Raw genomic sequence first — 23,535 nt, forward strand, 5'->3', positions numbered from 1 at the left:
ACATACTTGACTAAGAGCACTGGTATTAATACGGTGCTGGATGCATTTTCCAATTTCCAATGGTTCTTGTGGTTCAGACTAAGCTTACTGGCCTTCAAGCTCCACTGCTGGAAACTGCCACCCTGCCAAGCCCAGCCCACAGCTCCTACTTCACACCTTGTGTCCTCCAGCCTATAGATTCAACTACTCAGAGTACTTCAGAGCTGTGGGGATAGGAAGAGGGGGCTCTGAGATTCTACTTCTTGAAGCTGGGAGCTGGGCAGAGTGACACGTTGATTAAGAAGTACAGATTTCCAGGCTCTGTTTCGTGTGCTACATACATCTCAAACAGTGACCCTAAGTCTAAAGAATAATAAAGGTTTGTTATTGCTGACTGGGAAACTCCTTCTCCAGGGACATATTTAGCATTAGTCCCCCCCCATGATCAGGAAAAGCAAAGTACCTTCTTGGCATCAGGTAAGATCCAACCTCCAAGGACCCAACAAAACGGCAACCAGTTGCTCCAAATCCCAGGCAATCCCCAGCTCTGGATGGATGGAGGGTGCAGGTGCAGGCTGAGAAAGGAGCCTGTTCACTGGGGACTGGCTGAGAAGAAATCAGCCATGTAGCATCTTACTCCTCTCTCCAGCCTGAGTTATTTCCTTTTCAACAGAACACCTGTGTCACCCTGAGCCAGATGGCAAGTTCTCCAAGTCAGCGTCCTGTAGCACCAGGGACCTTGGCCTTGGGAACGGAATGCATTTCTTTCTTCATTGGACTTTTATTATATTTTTTTTCTTCCTGGATGATATCCCAGGTATTAACTCAAGCTGAAGAAATCTGGGTAGGTGACAGGCTAATATGAAAAAGATTTGAGGCAGGGGATAGTTGAGAGTAGACAGTGAAAACTAGCTTTTATTTTATGACCCTCACGGGCCCCAAGAACTTTCAACTTTGGAAGCCACGCCCAACCCACATAACAATAAATGTCTTAGGATGCAGCCACGTTTCACATTAACAGTACTTTGTATGTAACTGTGAAAGAGGTCTTATTCAAGAGTTATTCAAGAATTTATTATTCAATTCAAGATTTCTTAATTTTAATTTTGAAGGCATTTACTTATAAGTTGTATTTTATGGGTAATAAAATAAGTCTTTCAAGACTTAATTTCCTTATAAGCCTGTGAAAGTCCCCAGGTCCTTGATACTGTACCCAAGGTGCCCAATGGGTGGCTGGGAGAAGGTAGCATGAGACAGACCATGGAAAGAGACATGGGTGATGGGCTGAAGGGGCAGAGAGCAGCTGCCATGGAGACTAGGGGGCAGGGGTGTAGCCATGAAGTCTGACATTAGCCAACTTATGACATGCATGGAGAAAGCTCTGAAAGTGGGTCTAAGATTCAGTGGAATCCTCGGTATATCATAGCCTAGCAGAGATAGAAGACAGAGTCTCCAGTGGAAGGATAATAAGACATTAAGTGCCCTCTCCTCCTGTGTGCATTTCCGCCCTTTGGAAATCTCTCTTACTTATGTGACAAACAGAGATCACAAGTAGGCAGAGAGGCAGGCAGAGAGAGAGGAGGAAGCAAGCTCCCCGCTGAGCAGAGAGCCTGATGCGGGACTCGATCCCAAGACCCTGAGATCATGACCCAAGCCGAAGGCAGCGGCTTAACCCACTGAGCCACCCAGGCGCCCCTAAAACTTTATTCTAAAAAAGAGAGAGAGAAACCAAGAATCACTCTTAACTGTGGAGAACAAACTGATGGTTACCAGAGAGGAGGTGAATGAGGAGACGGGTGAAATAGGTGATGGGGATTAAGCAGTGGACTTGAGATGAGCACTGAGTAATGTTTAGAATTGCTGAATCACTATACTATAGACCTAAAACTAACATAACATTGTATGTTAACAATACTGGAATTAAAATAAAACAGTTAACAATAAAAACCCTTCATTATTATACAGTAGGACACTTAATCCACTTCTTTTCTAGGCCTTATGGGGGAAATTCTCTATGTGCACTCACTTTTCTGTACCTCCTCTTCCTGTAAAACGTAGTGTCCCTGGGCTAAGATAAGTAGTGAACCTAGATAAAATGCACAAGGAGAGACCATAGTGTAGAGGGACAAAAAGAATCCTTTCAACCCACATGGGGTCCTGCCTACAACTCCAGTGTAACAAGTTCTGTTTTAGAATTTTCTGGAGACAAATCTCTCTTGGGACAAAACTCACTACATAGAAATTGCATCTGGAAAGCATTTGGTGTACATGCCTCCTAGGAACACAAAACAATGACTTTGGGACAGCGATTTAGAATCTCCAAATGTCTTCCTTCAGAGACTCAATTAACAGGTGGGTCAGCATTAAAGTAGGCACAAGATAAGTAGACCTTCAATAACCAGCCCTTTATTGAGGTGAAGACTGCTTCCCACTTTAAATTGGTCCTGCGGACACCATAAAAACTAAGAAGCCACATAATTCCTTTGAATCTAATAGTATGGTTAACACTCCTACCATTATCACCTTCGCTACACAATACTTGGGCGGCTATGGGATGCTATTTCCTTATATCCATTGGCCCAGACAAAGCTGTTAACACCAGTACAGCATTTCCACTAATTAGTGAAGTCTAATTCTATTGTCTTGTACATCTGGTTAGTGTTTGAGTGGTAAGAGCACAACTGGAGTCAGAAGATTTCTCTCGTCAAGTCTACATTCAAGGAAATGATTCTTTGTGTGTCTGGAGTCACATCCTAAAAGGCATGCTACTGATAAGTTGTAAATAAGGTCTTTTTTATAAGATGCTTTCCTCTGCAAGAACCCAAAGTAGCTGATAGCTAAAGAGGTCACTTACAGATGATACTGTAAGTAGCTGATAGCTAAAGAGAGGCACTCTTTAAGCAGTCCCCTCCAAGGTCTCTCCTCACTATCAGACTACCAGGTTGATATTGTGAATGGAAGACTACTGTGCAAAACCCCCACCATGAGGCAGCAAAGGGCCTAAATGAATCTTTCTTTCAATGCTTGAATGTTCGGGTGTTAGTTTTCTTTATATGCTTTGGAATTTTGGTTTGCAGACTCGCCTTGAGTGAAAGGTAAAAATTCTCTCTCTCCCTCTCTTCCTACCCCCCCATCTCTATTTCTATCTCCCTCTCCCCCTCCTCTACATCAGTTTTGCAGTGGACTCCACCCAGCTCCTCCAACTTTCTAGTCTAGAACTATGGAACTTGAGGACTTCAGGCTTTGAATGAAGCTCCCGTCCCTTAAAGACATTGGAAATCTCACAAATTTCATCAGAACATTTTGGCTTAAGTGCTAATCCCAAGGTGGCGTCCACATTCTTGCATCCCCCATGCACCAGGCATGCAGTAATTAGCACACGTCAGTAGCTAAGAACAGCTTCCATTAGCAGCTTCCATTCACGAGTGGGTGAATCACCTTCGCCCCTGGCTTCAAGCACTACGGCGGCTCTATTCCTGCCTGTTTGATTTGGAAAGGGCATTTTTATTCAGTTACCACTTTAAACATATTTATGGCTTGCCTGCTCCCCAACTTGATGTTCAACAGACACACGGCTTTAGTACCTCCCTAGGCTATTTTGCAAATCTCATCCCCTGCGATGTTGAAGAGATGTTTTATTTTAAGAATGGCTAAATAGTTTCAGTTTAGCTTTTCCCATTTATTTATCATTTTATGTGTTTAAAGAATGTATGTGAACGGGGGGGGGGGTATATTAGCTAGGGCTGCCATAACAAAGTACCACAGACCAAGTGGTACTTTGAGAGAGACCAAGTGGCTTCAACAACAAACATTTATTTTCCCATAGTCCTAGAAGTTCTAGGCTAGAAGTTCAAGACCAAGGTGCTAACACGGTATTCTTCCAAGACCTTTGGCTTGTAGATGCCTTGTAGACAGCTGTCTCTTTGGCTTGTAGACAGCTGTCTCTTCTCTGTGCCTTCATGTGGACTTCCCTTTGACCTGTCTGTGCTCTTATTTCCGCTTTTTAGAAGGACACAAATCATATGGAATTACACCTCACCCTGGTGACCTCATTTTAACTTACTGACCTCTTTGAAGACCCTATCTCTAAGAATAGTTACATTCCAAAGTACTGGGGGGTTAGGAATTCAACATATGAAACTGGAAGTGGGGGACAGTTCAGCACATGAGAGGGGGTGAAGGGCAGGATTAAATTGTGAACTCAGAAGGCCTTCTCTACCAGGCTTCCTGGCAAAAAGGTTTTACATCATCCCCTAGCTCTGCAGAGTGAAGGCCTCTCAGTGAAGTATGCCCCTCTACCTCACAGACCAGATGCCCTCAAGCAGCAGCCATGCATGGCCTTGGAGACACACAGTCACCTCACTGATGCTGGCATAGGATCTTGTGAGAAAATGTTGCCAACAGTCTCTGCTCAGGATGGCTCCATCACAAGCTTCCTCTGATGCGGAGGGCCCACAGAGGACTGAGAGGGGGACAGATACTGTGCTTGTCCAACACAAGAACAAGGCACTTTGACCAGGTTATAAATTCTGAGTTTTCATGTCATTTCAGATTTGAAGACAAGGTTTTTAAAGAGAAAAGGAAGTTAAAATGAGGCATGGATGGGAGGAGCTAATCCAATACAACTGGTGCCTTAAGAAAAAGAGATTAAGACTTAGGTATACATGCATTAGGACACAGGGAACATCAGGAGATGAATGGGGGGGTGAGAAGATGGCTATCTATAAGCCTAAGAGTAAGGTTTCTATGGGAAACAACCCTCCTGATGGCTGGATTTTGAACTTCTAGCTTCCAGGACTGTGAGAAAACACATTTCTGTTTAACCCATCCAAGCTGTGGTACCTTGTTGTGGCAGCCCTAGCAAAAGAATACAAACACTGAACCTGGGGAATCCACTACTTTTACGGCAAACCTACTATTTGTCCCAGAGAGAGACTCCGCCTCATCTCTTAGAGTTGCTCTCTGCCAACACAAGCTTGAGAAGGAGCCCAGGTAAGGAGCACTGAGGGCCTTGTAGCATACAGGTAAGAGTGTAGAAGCTCATAGAGCACTCTCTATCCCAAGATGGTAGTGAGTGTGCATCTCGAAATATCTCACCTGAGAAATCTCACAGACTACATTGTCAAGCTAGAAAATTCAATTATACAAATATCCTCATTAGCCTGTGGAACCCAACTGTAAAATTTAGATCTCTCATTTAAAGTATTGGCATGGGGGAGCAGTATGTCTTCAAATACATTACATCAAAAGTCTTGGCCCTTGGGGAAAGAGCAGTAGAGAAACGTAGCTGGCAGTGCCACAGTGAGGTAAGGGCTTGCATATGGCAGACTGTCAGAAAAATAACAAGGCTATGTTTACAACCTTCTATTTTATTTGCTTCGATATGTCATGATAGCCCTTTCTGAAAAAAGTGCAGGAAGTAAGCAGAGTGCATGGTGTGCTGGCCTCAAGCACTGTAACATGTCAACTTGGATAGGCCAAACTATGCTCCCCAGAATTCCTTCCCTGTAAGCAGGACAAGTTTAATGAACATGCAGACAGTGCAACTTCACAGAGACATGTTCTCAGAATGAGAACCGAAACTGGGGTTTAAGCCTCTGTGTTGAAATTCTTACTACTTTCATCTTTGAACTTGTATTTGTAAGTGAAGCCCAATGGGGTAATAGTAGTTGTTCCAGAGCTTTATAGCCTTGGCTCCCACGTGTTCTTGCCCCTTACTGCCTCCCTGGTTCCCTGGGACTCCCCCTCCCTGTCATATAGGCTACTGCCATCCCCACTGGGGTCCAGGACACAGGACAGGGAGGGTTTAGGTAGGCATACTCTCCCTGAGTGCCAAGCCATGGGACAGAGCCCAGGGTGCCTGTGAAATCTGCATACACACTATGAGTATCCCATAAGTTAGGATATACAGCATTAAGTAGCAAATAATGAACACTATGACATATCCCAAAAAAGACTGTGAAAGAAAGGAAAGTACTTTTTCTGTTCTTTGACCAGGGAGCTCCATGTTTTCTGTTTGCACTGCCCCACACATGCTGTAGTCAACCCTGCCTGTATAGTTCACGGATATGATGGAAATGATGTGCCATAAGAGACATATCAGCACAAGATTCAGAGCATGGATATAAAATTTAGAGGACCTATATTGTTTTCCACAGGAGAGGCAGGTGCTTTAGTAGCTCCTGTATATTCTCACTGATCAGCTGACTCAACACACTGGCATGGGGCAGCTGCTCCACCTTCCCTGGATTCTTCTTAGGCTCACCTGCTTGCTGGATTCCATGATGAAAGACACCAGCTTTTCCCACGTGACATACACATCATAGCTGGAGACATGAAGAACTGACCTGAGTTCCAGTCCATGCTTATGGCTTCCTATTTGTTCTTGTTCTTCTCCACTCCATATCCATCTTCCCTCCTAGACTGCCCACCCAGTAGACTTTGGGCTCCAGCATCCACCACAAAGACTCCTGGTTAACCAGTATGTAAAGTTAAATGCCTGTAATGACAAATCTCATGTACTCTATCTCCTAGTGGTTCTACTTTTCCCACTGAACTATGACTAATAAATAATAAGTATGGAAAATTTCTTAAACCTTAGAATAGGTTAGGGAAATAGGACTACGTATATAAAAATAAAGACAGAAAAGAATATAATATAGTGAAATTATATCTTACATTTTCACAGTCTCTTGCTCAACCTACATTGTCTTATTTGGCCATCACCACAAGCCCTATGCAGTAGGTTAGGAGAGCTATTACAATTTCTATTTTACAAATGGAAATGAGATGTCAGGGATTAAATGCCTTGGCCAATGTCACATAATTAGAAAGTGGCAGAGTTGGAACTGGTCTTCTAATGCCTTTCCCAGTGTACTCCTGTTGACCTAGAGGGCCTCTTCTAAATATGTAGTAAGATTGACTGTGAAATTCACATCTTCAGTGCAATGAGATCCATTTCAGCCAGGAGATAAGGTCTCAGGTTCTCAGTTATGTAATTAAGCCCATTAAATAAGCAGACTATAAATCATTCAGTTCACGCCTTTACACCCATCTCTACCCCCCATGCCCTCACCCTGAAGCACAAACCACCAGAAACTCTCACTCAACACTCAATAGTCTAGCTTCTCAGGAAATCTCAGGTAATACAAAGGGCATTCCAAATAAATTGCAAGTATTTCCAAAATGCCATGATACTTTTCAATGCTCACAGAGAGAAGTTTTGTAGATAACAGAGATGTAAGCAGTTCTCATCATTACTCATGCATCTGATACATCCGAGTGAGGTTTGGCAATTGTTTTACGGTTTTGGGAAAAAATGAACTTCATTTCAAATCATCAAAATTCTACAACACACTACAAAAGTAAGTGAGACTTTGTTTTTCTATTTTTCTAACCACAAAAATGAGAAATAAGTCACTCTATTAAAGGCTTTGAGCTATAACCATATAATAAATACAGTTAGCACTACACAAAATCCAGAGAAAATGCAAATTTGTACCATTTGTCAACAATTGCAAAATCAGCCCAAATAAGGTTTTTGGTTATTATAGTCTTCCCTCATGGGAGAAAGCAACAGTTGAAATTATAGGGGAAAGGACCAAATTGCCTCTAATGAATTCTGTTCCTCTGGGAGGATCTTACAAATGCATAAATCACGCTTGTGTTCTCCATAGCCACCAGTGAGCACTTCCTGTAGAGAACCAGCCCCACTGTACCCCAACACCCATGCTATACCCATCCATATCAATTGCCAAGATCTGTGGGCAAAGGAGCCACCTGGTCCAGAGCTTTGAAACTACCTGGTCTCTTTGTCTGAATTACTCCAGATCATGTTCACTTACTGACTCCTTAGAAGGTAAAGAAAGCTTCATTCTTTGGCCACCAAGCAGAGGAAGCAAAGGTGTGCTCCAAGGGCCTTCATTTGTTCATTAGTTTACTCTTCGTATCTATCAAGAGTTTACTTCATGTCAGACATCATCCTTGGTCTAAGGATGCAGCGGTGAAAAAGACAGATGCAAAGACCCTCATGCAGTTTACAGCACAGCACAGGGTGCAGATGTTAATCATGACTCCTTTACATAAATGGACCACTGCAAACTGAGATGGGCACTGGGAGCTATAGGTTTAATACTGCTGGGAGATGTGTAATGCAGAAGCCTAACCTCATTCTGGGGCTCAGATAAGACCTCTCTAGGAAGAGACATTTGTGTTGATTGTGAAGGAGCAATAGATGGAGGCAGGGAGGGGGTCGTGAGGATGTGCTGAGCATTTCTAGAGGGGGGAACACAAGTCTGATGTGGGGTCCCAGTGGAAACCCCGACCCTGTCAGGTAAGAAGCAGCAGTAGGTTCTGGCCTGAGGAGGTAACAGTCCTGGGCAAGAAGTGGGGATGGGGAATAAAAATATGAGCTTTGCAGAGGGTAACTTTCATCTACCTCAGTGCTAGGACTCAAGCTAGCCCTGTACCCACAACTAAGTAATGTGTGTTGGGAGCGGAGGAGCCAGGGAAGAGGACTAATGGAGAAACTCTATCCCCAGTTAGGCAACAACAAGGGCCCAGAATAAACTTCAAGCAGCATAAGTTTATCCTGCTGCTGGCTTTAAATACTCTCTTCCAGTTCCCAAGGCTCTTTCTCTTTCCTCAGAAACTCTTACACTCTCCAGCATCTTGCAGCTGCTCAGGCCTGCCCTTCCTATCCATTCTGTGTTCACACACCACATATCTCCAGCTTGGTACCAAGAGGAGCAATGTGATTATCCGATCTACGTAATGAAACTGGAGGCGTCAATGGCTATGAGTCCTCACAACTTACTAACTCTAATGGATTTCCTGAAGAAGGGCTAATTTTCTACATAGAAGAAACTTCCATGTATGTTTGAAGGACCAGCAAGTCTTTACTGACCTTTGAAAAATGACCTCCTTCAAATTCTGGAGACTCAGGAAACAAAGGGCGAGAGAGAGAGAAAAAAAAGAAGGGGGGGACCAAATGTCAGTCCCCAGGAGGGGCTGACAGGAGGGGCCTGCCTCTCCCTGCAGTGATGGAGTCCAGATGGAGAGCAATAGAAAGGGTCAGAAGCTCCCTCTTGAAGGCAAGTGATTCAGAATATTAAAAAGGAATGAAAAATAGACCACCATTTCTCAGAGTAGGTACTCATGTGTTGAAAATTTCTTTCTGTACTACTATTAAGTCAACACAAGTATATTTAAAAAAAAAATGTGTGTATGCATGCATGTGGGTGTGTGTGTAGGTGCGTGTGTAGATATCTCATGAGTTACTAAATCTTTAGAAAATCACTAATATTCCAAAGAATTTTGTCTTATAAACCGGTATCAACATTATTATATGTAAAAAATCTTACCTGATGCTCAAAAAATTCCAACAGGAGGGACTATCATTATCCCCCCCATTTTAGAAGGGAAATTTGGAGCATAGAAATATTCACTAATTCCCCCCAAAATAAAAAAAAATATATGGTTAAACATAGGGAGACTTTTTTTTTCCCTCACTCTAGAAGTTTAAAAATATATTGATGTATTTCTCATGACTACCTATTTTGTAGAAAATCAGGTAGAATTCAGGAGATACATATTAATCCTAAATTTATGTAATATTCTTAAACCATCAAATAAACTATAATTATTTTATTTTTAAAATACTAAATAAGGTAAAAAAGAGAAGTGATTGATGTCATTGTTCTGAGCCTTTGAGTAATATATGTGCTGCCACCTAGCTCAGTCTCTGCCCCGACCTAGTAAACTTAATATTTATGGTGTTGAGTGATGGTCTATTAGAGGCTTGATTTGTTTGCTAGGGCTGCCATAACAAAGAGCCATGGGTTGAACGGTTTAAACAACAGAAATTTATTTCCTCACAGTCCTGGTAGCAAGAAGTTCAAGATCAAGGTGTTGATGGGGTTCGTCTCTTTTTAGGCCTCTCTCTTTGGCCTGTAAGAGACCATTTTCTGCATGTGTTTTCACGTGGTCTTCTCTCTGCATCTATCTGCGTTCCAAGTTCCTCTTCTAATAGGGAGACCAGTTATATTGGATCAGGCTCACCCTAATCTTCTCTTGAAAAACCTATCCCAAGGGCAGTCACAGTCTGAAGTACTGGGGGTTAGGACTTCAACATATGATTTCTTTTTTTTTTTTTAAGATTTTATTCATTTATTTGACAGTGAGAGATCACAAATAGGCAGAGAGGCAGGCAGAGAGAGAGGGGGCAGCAGGCTCCCTGCTGAGCAGAGAGCCTGACATAGGGCTCCATCTCAGGACCCCGAGATCATGACCTGAGCCGAAGGTAGAGGCTTAACCCACTGACCCACCCAAGCGCCCCTCAAACACATGATTTCTGAGGAGATGCAATTCAGCCCAGAACAGAAGCCATGACACATAATTAAGAAGTCACTCAGACAGGAATATGGCTAAGGAACTAGGAAAGCAACATGGGCAGAAATCCACCACTAGATGCACTAGACATGCCCTGTCCCTGAAGAGACCAAGCCCAAAGGATGGGAGAAAAAGCTCAGAATAGTCATCCAACTTTACTACTTTGTTAATGGGGAAAAGTTGCTTTATGGTTACAGCTAATTTATACTTGAGAAGATAAACCTGGCTGTAACTCAGGCTTCCTTCCCCTAATTGTGGTCTTAATTTATTTGATCCTCTTGGATTAGGTGAGAGTTCAAATACAGAGGCACATGCAGCAGTGCTGGTGTTGGAAATTAACAGTTCTATCTCTCAGCCTTTTAAAGGATACTACTCAGTTATATAGGCAGGAGGTAATCCTAGTGTTATCTCTTGAATTGTTAACACATTTCTCCTCAGAAACAAATACAGCATGGCTTGTCTAACAAAAGTAAAATAGGGATTAATCCTAAAAGTCAGAAATCTGTGGGTTGTTTTATTTGCTTTTTAAATTAACTACCCAGTTTAACTTCAAAAATATTTGCCAACTTACTCTGCATGAAATATGTCTTTCATAATTAAAAAGAAAACTTTTAAATAATTACAACATCTTTATAAAAGTTCCTTTTTTGGAAAAAAAAAGTCTTCAGTTTTTGTTGTTTTAATTTGCTCAGTAATTTTTACTTCCACTAATTAAATAAGCATGATCCTAAACAGGGTAAGATAAATTTTTGGTGAGTGAATCACATGTTCCTATTATAACTTCAGAGGAGTGTCTATAAGGGGAATAACTTGGGGGCCACAAGCAATGTGAACTTCATTCTGCAAATGTCCCTTCTCTTGTCAACTGCAAACATTTCAAACATTATTTGAAAGAGGAAGACATGACAATAAATACAGCAATCACCATGAGACAAGACACCAGAATGCCTGTCCTCAAGAAATTTTACTTTTAATTAAGTGATTTTGTAGTTCTCTACACAAAGAGGAAAAAGAAAATTTCTACACATGCACTTATCTGAGAAAGAAAAACCTTGTATCTCAACACAGACAGTCCACAATTTACGATGGTTTGACTTAAGACTTTTTGACCTTACCATGCACAAAAGCAAAATCCTTTCAGTAGAAACCATACTTTGAATTTTGAATTTTGATCTTTACCCAGGCTGGCCATATGTGGTATGATACTTTCTCATGAGTCTGGACAGTAGAAACAAGCCACAGTTCCAGTCAGCTGCTCCTCACAAGGATAAACAATCCAGTCGCTTAACACCATGCTGTACCATATAACCATTCTGTTTTTCACTTTCAGTACAATATTCAATAAATTACATGAGATATTCAATACTCTATTATAAAATAGGTTTGTGTTAGAGGATTTTGCCCAACTGCAGGCCAAGTAAGTGTTCTGAGCACATTTAAGGCAGGCTAGGCAAATACATTTTTAATTTAAGTATTTTCAACTTATAATGGTTTATTGGAATGTAACCCCACTGCAAGGTGAGGAATATCTGTATATGAAGAACTTCTCAAGTCAATAATAAGGAAACAAACAGCCCAATTTTTAAAAATGAACCAAGCCTTCAACAGTAAGTTCACAAAAGAAATATACAAATGGCCAACAAGGGTAATAATATACCCAATACCAGTAATCATCAAATTGATACAGATTAAAACCACAGTGACCTACCATTTCACACCTGCTGTAAGCGCTGGAGAAAACACCTGATGGCAAGGAAGTGGAAGAACTACAACTCTCAGACATTCACAGCATACAACAACCTTGGAAAACTATTTGGCAATTTCATACTAAACTAAATATAGTTTAGTATGAATTCCAATTAGCAATTCCAATCCTAGAAATCTTGAGAGAGATGAAAAATTCTGTCCACAAAAGACTTGTACAATAATGTTTATAACGGCTTTATCTGGTAACTCTAAACAAGAATCCTGCCCCTCAATGTCTAAAAATCAAAGAATGGAAAAATAAATTGTAGTGTATTCAGATAATGTAATACCGCACAGAATAATAAGGAATGAACCACTGATAAACACAATGTGGATATATCCTAAAAACAGTGCACTGTACAAAAAAGTCAGACACAGAACAGTGTGTCCTGTTTGATTCCATTTATATGAAGCTCACGAACCAGCAAACCTAAACTATAGAGAGAGAACTCAGAACAATGGTGTCTGTGGGGCTAGGTTTGACTGGAAGAAGACAATGTAGTCAAGGTGGTAAGTATGCGGATGTATAGTTCTTACCCAAAACCACTGAACTGGACACTTAAGATATTTGATTTTTATTGTATATAGATTTTATTTCCATTTGTTACAAAGTGTTCTTAAATAAAAGTCTTCAGAGTTCTTAAATAAAACTTTGCAGTTTTCCAATATTTCATACACACCCCATTGCACAATTTTCATTTGCTTATAGGCCTTGCCCCCTGGCTACTCATGTGCCTCCTGCACATGGTGACCCAACCCTCCTCAGAAGGTAAAGGGGAATGGCACCTAGTGAGCCCACCCCAGGGCAGGGCCTTTCCTGTGTGCAAGGCCATACACAACATAGCATGAGACGAAGAGATTCAAATCTCGAGACCCCCGTTAAGAGTCATTAGGCCCCTTTGCTCTTAGAAAATGTACCACAGTGAGGTGGGAAGAATAGAGGCTATGGGGTGACTCAGACCAGAACTAAAGCCCCAGCAGAGGCAGTCACCAGATTCAAGCAGGTTACTTAGTGTCTCTGAATCTCTGTTCCTTCATCTGTAAGAATTGACTCTTCTGCAAAATCAGAGACCATGTTCACAATGTGCCTAGATTGGGGCTTTGTACATAGTAGGTCCTCAATAAAGTCCAGCTACCACTGGCCAATCAGCCCCTGAAAGGGACCATGACTGTCTGACGCACAGCAGGTTTTCAATACATATTTAATAAGTGAGTGAACAGCCTGAGAGATTAATATTTTCTTTAATTCCTATAAGAAAATACCAGGAGATGAAACCAAGAAGAAGCAGGATGGGTGATCGAACAGCAAGTATTTTCGCCAATATACTGTCTTATCTCAGCACATATCCAGCCCATTCTCTGAAACCCTTGAGATCAGACGTGTTTCAGAAGTCAGAATTTTTCTGATGTTATACATGTAATATGGTATATACACCATACACGTGTAACCTAGCTGGGAGACTGGGAAGCACCCCCACATCAAATGCATTCATATTTCCAAAGCAGTTTGCAAATATTCACATCAAATGGCATAAATGAAGACAGAAACAATCTCTTATCAGTTTAGGTCCAGTTTTGACACCAAATAAGTTTGTTTAAAAATAACAAAATGACCACTATTCAATGTTAATGCTTGTAAGGATTGCAGTATTGCTGGGAAACACTGTAACGGTTAACATTCAGCTAACACCTACGAAATACCAGGCACTCTGGCCTAAGCACTTTTTATGCTGGCCCATGTGCTCCTCACAACCATAAAAAGGAAGCCCTGTCATCATTTCCATCTTACAGGCAAGAAACTGAGGCATAAACAGAGTAAGTAATTTGCCCAAGGTCTTATTCGTCACCCTGGAGTCTTTATTCTTGATCACTCTCCTAGAGTACCTCAGTCTCCCCCTTTCTAGTTTGTGCAGTGTGGGCTTTGAGGAAATACCCATCCTTGCTCTCCACCCTTGACACTCCCAAACCCAAAGTCACTGAAGAAAACTGGTACTGAGGTTTCTGTCCTTTCCATCCTCCACTTGGAAAACTAAAGGTTATGGAAAGAAGTGACTTTGAAAGATCTGCTCTCCTTCACAGACTCAACAAAGATATTTTCACTGGCCTGTGACAACCAAACTCAACCACTGCAAGAAATCCAGCTTTAATTATTTTTTTCTTTTTCAAATAGATTACCCACAGTAGGACACATTCATAAAAAGTTTAGCCAGCAGTGTAAGTTGCAGAAGAAAAGCCAAGAGCCTACAAAGCAGAATAACACTCTTTCAAGCAGCCACCAGGTCATTAAAAAATACAAATTTATGGGTAGCCCAGCCACCTTATCAAGGGAAAACAATATAAAAAGCCCACAGCTCTGAGGGGGGAAAGAGTAGAACCTATTCCACAGAAGAGAGGAAAGCTCCGGCATCAATCATGTAGCCCGCCCAGTGTTAACAACTTCTAAAACAGTGAAGGTGAAAGAACATTTGTTTGCCAAAAGGTCACTTTCCCAATTCAAGGGGGAAGGTTTAGGAGCACATGTTGGAAATTCTGCCTCAGTATGCGTGTTATTTCACCCTGGGGCACAGTCTGCCTATGAAACAAGGTTGATGGTGGAGAGCAATTAGTCTGGCAGCTAATCAGTGTCACTTTGCTGAAACTTTTCAGGAAACCACCCCAACCTAAAGGAACTGTGCTTCAACACTAGGTTTGCTTCTCACAGAAAAATACCAAGCACTGAGGACGCATCCTTGGAAATGCACACATCCCTTCAGTCGGTCAGTATTTACTGTGTACACTATAATACGTGCTGGGGAACACTTGTTAAACCCAGGTGCCTCCCTTCAAATGGCTTAAAATCTTATTTGGGGGAAATAAAAAATTATAATCATCTAAGGTACAGAAAATACAATGTGGATGCAAGAACTGGCAAAATGTTCTGTGTTGTATTTCTCTCTTTCTCTATTTTATACACAACTCAAACTACAAATTTCATTCCGACCTCACTGAACTCTCAGAAAATAACTGAACTTACTTAGGTCAAGCAGGTTCAATTTCCAAACAGAAATGTTTGTCAGAAACAATTTCTCTATACTTCACACTACCTCACCACGTAATGGAGAGCAATTCTTATATATGGGACAGAGCAGACAGAAATGCAGGTCTTACTCAGCAAGTGGTTGTTGAATTAAATGGAATTCCTGTCCAACGACACTCAGTATAGAGGGTTTTGTTCATGAATCTTAATTGGGAATGATTCCCTAACCATCAGGGACTTGTGATTTTGTTTTAGAGAAACATTTCCCCCAGTACAACCTATATTCAGTCCTGTGGGAAAGCTTCTGACTTCACAACAATGACTTCAAAGTTAACCTTCGATGCCCACAAAATGCAAAGTTGCAACAGTTAAAGGTAACCTGTTTTTTAGTATTGGTGGGCCCTAAATAGAATGCCCCCCAAAGATTTTCTGTTGTCTCAGACATGTTTTGAAATGGAGTGTGGAAAGGCAGTAAGACATGAAGAGAAGAAAACTGGTTAAGGCACCAAGGTGAGTTAGGCAGAGGACAAGGAAGCCACCAGTCCCCCATCCCCAGCACCCCCCTCATGAGGGGTGGGAGACACGTTTCACCCTAAGAAGTTAAGGCTCATTACCAGCTCAGGCTAACTGAAGTACAGAAAGTTCCCTTATCTTATTCTGAGTGACCCAACCTTCCTTAAATGTTTCACATGCAAAGCCAACTAGGTATGAAAACACTGATATGAGATGTCAGGCCAGGAACTACAAGTTCTCACCTCATATCTTCAAAAATCAACTAATTAATTAATTAAGAAAAGTTTAGGTAGCAAAGTTATTTTTTAATTTTCATAAACTATAACCAAATTCTTATCACATCTAATTTCTGTCTCACCCAGATATGAGCTAAAGTCAACTAAACCTTTAAGGGGGTAAGTAAAAATGGCCAAGATCCATCCAATGTCTGGTTAAAAAAAAAAAAAAAAAAAAATCGAATTCCTCTCATCTCCCTGCTTCCTCTTTACAGAGTCTTTTCCCCTTGAGTTCCTCCACATTCCCAAATCAATTACTGTCTTAACTCACCAAATATGTAACAGGAACCTAGAACATACCTGTTGAGCAGCAGGGATGCTATGTGAATAAACAGGTGCTGTGCTCCCACCTTACAGTCTGGTGAGGATGACAGGCTTCAAACAGGGACATTCACACCCAATGGGGCTCATAAAGGAACAAAATGAACTGGCAGAGGCTTAGAATCAGCCCCTGGAGGAAGGCAGAAAGCTGTAAGAGATGATTTTTCCACTGAAAGGAAAGGTAACCTGTTTTTTAGTATTGGAATAGGAAAGGAATGCTGCCATTCAGTTGAGAGTGCCGAAGTAGTTTCCAGGGACAAAGAGCAATGGGCCACCTGAACCCCAGTTTGCTAACAGCACTGCTAATGGCAGTAAGAGCAAGCAACCAAATTGTCATCATTATGGATGGGACTTAGGATATGAATACTGTATTTGAGAAGAGCTGCTAAATTATGGTCCTGAATTGCAAACATTTTACAAATGAAAGAGACCACTCATTCATGATCAATTTGTACTGTTGTTGTTGTTGTTTGTTTGTTTTATAGTATTCTAGCAAGTTTGGGTATCTAGCATTGTTTTCTAACTTTTTTCACAACATGGATCTCAGAGATAATGGCCATATTTGACCTGCTCCCTTGGGTCAGCTGACAATGCTCCCAATAAAAGCAGTGCCTGAAGGCTCTGGCTACCTAGGCCCCTCCTTTGTGCCCTGAAGATCAGCTCCAACCTGTAACTTACATGCTTTTCACCAAGTCCATGCTGCCTGTTTCCTTCTGTTTCCCTTACTATAACCAGAAAGTCTTGCAAAGTTGGCTGTTCTCCCCACTGGACAACAACAAAAAGGTTTTTTTTGTTGTGTTAAAATTTGTAAATACCCTTGGCATTTCCACTGGCATCTAGCCGGTAGACACATTCAGTGTCTGAGTTCAAAATGACCTGGCATTAGGTGGCTGACCTGGCTTAGGTGACAAAGACACTAGTGGCTCCTATAAAAACCTGGGGAAGAAGAAAACAAGAGTAGGAAAGAAAGAAGAGAAAGAAGATGAGGACAGGGACTAAGTATGAGGTATACCAAGTAGGAGATGACTAGGTCAGGGATGACTGCATTATGGGAGACCACAAACCATTCTAACATTATGACTATCTCCCCAATAATTCACCACCATTCTTTCAGTATTCTTTCTTTAATGCTTCCTTTCCTCTTTCCCATTTTGGGGCTTTGCATATACCATTCCTTCTGCATGGAACACGACATTTCTTTTTCACCTCCACCAGTGACTCTGACTCAGGTGATTTTGCCCCCCGTGAACATTTAGCAATGCCTGGAGACAATGATGGCTGTCCCAGCTAGAGAGGATGCTACTGGCAACCAGTCAGTAGAGACCAGTGATGCTACCAAATATCTTCTAATGCACAGGAAAGCCCCACAACAAAGAATTATCTAGTTCAAAATTCTGTGGTGTAAAGGTTGAAAAACCACGCCTTGTGCTCTCTTCACCCACTACTTGGTAATTTACTCCCCAGCCTGGCTTCTTCCTACACAGTAGTGCACGTCTCACAAATGTAATAAAAATCCAGTTTGGTACATGTGTGCTCACTGCAAGGCTGTGAGTCCCATGACAACCAGAGCCATGTCTGTCTTGTGAGTCACCATATACATTCAGTGATTGACACAGGTCTCGACATTTGTTGGACAAAACAAAAGAGTTCAGGGACCCCACCTGGAGAGAAGTCTTCAGGACAGTTAAAAAGCCACAACTGTACCAATTTCTATACTCACACTCTTTTCTCATTTTTCACTAAAAATGGCCCCTCTCAATATGACTGTCCATCTTTTTAACCAGACTGCCCTACAAATGCCTTGGCTGTTTTAAGGATCAAATCCTTTCTCAAAGGAAAAAGAGTTGCTACATTAAGGACATCCAAGAGAACAGGACTCAGACATGCAGACAACACGCTAACAGAAGGCACAGCTTCCCAAGATCAACCCTTTGAAAGGGACAACACTCGTGTAAACTTGCAAGCTTGAACACACTGGTTTAGATGTCAGTTTCATTACTTGATAATCGTAAGAGCAGTCCTTGTATTACAAAGGAAATGCACAAAAATAGGATGCCAGACAACTGTGTGAATGAAAAGAATAGGAAATGAAAGAACATGAAATAAAGGGGATAATTTAGAGGTTTCCACAGTCCACTGAAAAACACATCGTTTGGAAATCAGGTAGAGCTGATTCTGTCAAACCCTGGCTCTGTCTCTTACCAAGTATGTGACCTTAGGCAGTTTTCTGAACATCTGACAGTTTACTAACCTAAAATAGAAATGAAAAACACCCACCTCTTGAAATCACTGTGAGGATTAGTGGAACAATCCTCTTACAGCACTAGCATAATACTTAATTCTATACTCAGACAAAGCTGTATATAATAAAGGTCTATTTCCCATAAAAGAATTAAAACATGATTGTACCCCAAAATGATGTAAATAGGCTGGAACATGCCTCCATTAATTCAGCAAATGTTTACAGGGCATGAGGTCCTCTACTAGGGTACAATAGTGAAGACCAGTGAGGATCTTACCACAAGGGAAGTCTCTAAATAACTGTGGCTCACTGATTCCTGGAATAGGCAAAATGATATAATAGGAGAGCCAAAGAATAATTTTTCTAGCCTTGAAAAATTGGCCCTAGTCATATTTATGTAATTAATATTATTTTGCATTCTTTGGTTGTTAAAAATGAAACACTACTAAAGTTACGTTGAGTAACTTTAACAAATGACAATTTATTGCAAAGATGGGGATGGGGTGTGGCTCAGAGAACCAAAGGCCTGAAGAACAAGTCTCATGCTGGGTAGAGCCCAGAGTGCTTCCGGAGCTTTCCCATCCTATGGGAGCTACCACAAGGATGAGTCGGCCCCAGGCACTGGTTAGGTCAGCCTCTGTTCTGCATCTTCCCCCATTAGGCAGCAAGGTTCCAAAAGAGAAAGTCTAAACTATATCAGGACAGACACTGACCCCCTCAGCTAGGCAATGTCAAATTGCCTTAGATCACGATGCCAACAAGATTTCCTGCAATAGCAGAGAAGTTTTTTTTGCCAAAAGAAAATTGGGATAGAGCTACCAAAAAAGAAAGAGTGGATGCTGGTGGCTAAAACACATCCAACATCATCACTAACAACAATAGGAACTAGCTTTTTATGAGCACTTACAACATAGCAGTTGCTGTGTGAAGCACCTTACGTCTCCTATCTCACTGAATTACTACAATTCTATGAAGTAGCAAGTATTGCCTCCATTTTAAAGATTAACAAATTGAGCTCACCGATGTTAAATCATATGCCCTGTGCTACACAACGAGAAGCTGAAGTATGATCTGACCAAACATGTGCTTAACCACACTGCTTTCTACTTCATTAATTTTGGTCAGTAAATAACTGCTCAGCACTCCAAATTTCAATATTAAAAATAAAATCCTAAAAACTTCTATATTAAGATAAGTATATTTGGTGTTGGCCACAATAAAAAGTAATCTAGTTATAGAATAGCAGGGAGCAGCACCTACGGAGCTAATAAATGAAATGTAGAAACCTAGAATGATGTTTTTCAAAAAGGGGAGAATGGTAATTTATTGACTACAAATGCTGTCCTCATCTCTCTGTAGCTTAGAAACTGTTAACCTTGGCAATAAACAAGTGACTTACTACAAATTGGATTCCAACCACCAGCACGCACAAGTTTTCAATCAAACGTCTGTGAATTATTCAAGCTCAATAAAAAAAACTAAGAATATACAAATATCATCTATCATCATGTTAGTTTTACCTTTACAATCAATTCTCTGATGCTGATTTGATGGAGAGAAGTTGAGAGTTCATCTACCTGCAAAATTTGGAATAAAATAATAAGTATTTCTAACTGTTATGCTTTTCAATTTTTTAAATAATCTCATACACAACTTCACTCATACTAATAAATAACAATCAACATGCAGAATTGGGCACCAGCCATCCCTCTCTAAGTGCCCATTCATGACGAACATGCCCACTGTCCTGTCAGCCAGACACAGACCTGACCTCAGATCCCATGTGTGCAGTAGGGCAGAGCCTTGGCACCGATCAGACTGCCTCCACAGAAATCTCACCACACGCTGAGTTCTGCAGGTGCCACAAGCCCCTCCTTTGAAATTACCCTGCCCAACCCAACCAGCCCTAATCCCTTGTCCTTGCACTCTAGGCCTATGATGGGAGTGGCAGCTCTGACTATCTCTGAATGGATGTTCCATTGTTGTTCCATTGCCTCGGAGCTAATCTCCTGGCTTCTCTTGTGGGGCTGATCCATACTAATCTCCTCATCAAATGGTCAACTTGGTCACACCCTTAGTGTTCTTGCTTTTTTGAAATACAGATAGGCTATAATTTTTTCAAGTCTTTATGTTCTCTTTTCTTTTTGCTTAATTTATCCATCTTTAAGTCATTTCTCGCTTCTAGGATTTTACTACAAGAAGTCAAGAGAAGCCAAGCCAGTCTTTCAACCCTTTGCTTATAAATGTCTTCAGCTAAAGATCCAACATCCTCGTTTGCAAGTTCTACCTTCCACAAAACACCAGAAGGTAAATACAATTCAGCCAAATTCTTTGCCACCCAATAATAAGGATGGCCTTTCCTCCAATGCCTAATTACATGCTCTTCACTTCCATCTGACACCTCAGCAGAAGAGCCTTTACCATCCATTCTTCCACCTCCATGCTGCTCAGGATTTCTTAGGGAGCCTCTAAGAAAATTGAGGCTTTCTGTACAGTTCTCCCCTTTTCTTTGGAACCCTCTGCAGAATCACTTTTAAAGGTCCATCCATGTCCATGAGCTTTCCAGCATGTGCCTCAAACTCCACCCAGCCCCCAGCTCCAAAGCAGCTTCCACATTTTTAGGTATTTGATAGAGCAGCACCCCAACGTCTCTCAATACCAATTTCTGTCTTTATTATAACCCACCCAGCCCATGATATTCTGTTTCAGCAACCTAACTTTAGACAATAGCTAAGGAACAAAAGGAAGAAGATAATTTTGGTGGTCTAAAGGATAACAACATTAATGTGTTACAGGAAAATCTCAGATGTGAGTAATTTTTACTTAGCACTATAATTCTTTTTAATCACTTTTCCTGAGGTATTTGTATACAATAAAATTCACGAGTTTTTAAGTGTACAATCTGATGAGTTTTGACAAATGCATATAGTTCAGTAACCATCAACACAACATAAAGTACATGTTACTTTACATAAAGTAAAGTATCAAAAATTTCCAAGTGCCCCCATTATGTGCCATTATGTTTTAAAGCAAGCAACTGGGATTGATAAATTTAGTCACTGATATTAAAATCAAGTAAAGAGAAGGGCAAACCCTGTTACCTGTAATTGTAATCTCTTAATCTCTCAGCAACTGTATCAAGATGAATAATAAAAAAAAAAAAAAATCAAGAGGAGATGCTTACAAACAAAACATGGGTGCAAAAAAGAGAAACTTTTTCCAGAAAAGTAACCTAACAGTTAATTTAAATAATGCATCTTACTTTTTCTTTTTTTTAATGCATCTTACTTTTATCTGTATCACTTTGAACAGACTGCCTACACAATGATATTCTCTTTAGAGACAGGAGATTTTTTTTGAGGAGTTTTTTTTCTGATGACAAACTCTCTGTTCCCCCAAGTAACTTCTTTGAATAGGTACAAACCAGAAAGACCAGAGAAGAAAATGACCTAAACATTCTCACAGCATCTAAAGAGTTAAATAAACTCATAGCTGATATCTTCTGTGTTCTGTATAAGGAGTTGTATCACAGACTCCAGTTCCACACAAGAAGAGAAGCATTACTCTAAAAAACCAACTGGTCATGAGGACGACTATATAGGCTTCAGACATATCTTTTAAAAAAAAGAGAGAGAGAAATAAAGACGCCAGATGGGAGTATTAAAGGCAGGAACCAAATTAAGCCCAAGATTACCCAGGAAGATAAAAAGATGACTAGAAGAATAACAGCTAGGGCTGACCGGAGTCGGAGCACAGCCGGCCGGCCCGTGCAGACGGACGTGGCTCAGACTTGGCTCCAACCCAAAACAAGCACAAAGTACCCAGATCCAGAGCGGCCAGGGAATGAACTGTGTGCTAAGCAACTGAATCATCATATGTTACAATAATGTCTACAGTACATTCTGAGGAAGAATGCTTTAAGAATAAGGAGAAATCTCATATTGTTGTGAAGGATGAACCCCATATACTCTTGCCCACAGGCAAGAGACAAGACAACAGTGAATAAAATACAACTTTGATACACACACACCCCAGACTGTTTTCAATAACATTTTAAAGCAAATAAAATATGGAAAGAAAACACAATTTTAAATTTTCACTGCCACTCCCCCCCCCAAAAAAAACTAGATCAAAGGGTTTCTATAGTAGAGTTTCTAAAAATGTGAGTCCCACTTAAACATTTTCTGGCCTGAATGAACCTATCCCATAATAATCAGTGTGTCCTAGAGGTCAAGTCTCTGATATCTTAGGGTACATCAACTTCCAAAAATCCCTCAGCTGTGAACTTGAATGGTGTTTGCTTCCAGCTTGTTTTCTCATGGGGCTGAGACTTAAGAATAAGTTCTAATTTACCTAATTGGTTTGCTTGTTGCAAGCAACACAGAAATAACCACAAAATGCCACAGATCTCGCTGATTCTGACCAGTATCTAATATATTCCTCAGCAGTGAACAAGGGAGGACCCCGCTGAAAAGGAACCCTCAGGTCCCTGGTAGCTGTTCTCTCTGTGAAGATCCATCTTCACTCGTCCCAGCTTACCCACCGTCCTGCAAGACTTCCTTCCTTTGACTCGGACACAAATGAAACTCCTGAATGTCTGTGAAAAGATTAAAGCCCCCAAGAGAAGGAAAAGAGACAGTGGTGGGAAGCTACTGCCACTGGCTCTGAGCAGACTGCTTTTAAGAGTGGTTAGATGGTATTTTACCAAAAAAAGAAAAAAAAAAAATGGTCCCCAGAACAATGATAAGATCTCCTAGCCCAGTGCTTCTTGAATCACCTGCAGATCTTATTTCTATGTATATTTAGATCCGGGAAGTCTGAAATGAATCCAAGAGTCTTTATTTCTAATAAGCTCCTAAGGTGTTGTCTCTGCTACTCCTGGCCCATGAGCTAGCTCAAAGTATCAAGTATAAAGGTCTTTGAGTCCTTGATTAAAAATTCAGATTTCTAGGCTCCACGCTGACCAGTTGAAGCTATGGAAATCAGCACTTTCTTTTTTTTTCTTTTTTTTTTTTTTTTTTATTTGACAGAGAGAAATCGCAAGTAGATGGAGA

This window comes from Mustela putorius, unplaced genomic scaffold (assembly GCF_011764305.1).
Source record: "Mustela putorius furo isolate JIRA1106 unplaced genomic scaffold, ASM1176430v1.1 tig00537350_pilon_pilon_pilon, whole genome shotgun sequence".
NCBI lineage: Eukaryota > Metazoa > Chordata > Mammalia > Carnivora > Mustelidae > Mustela > Mustela putorius.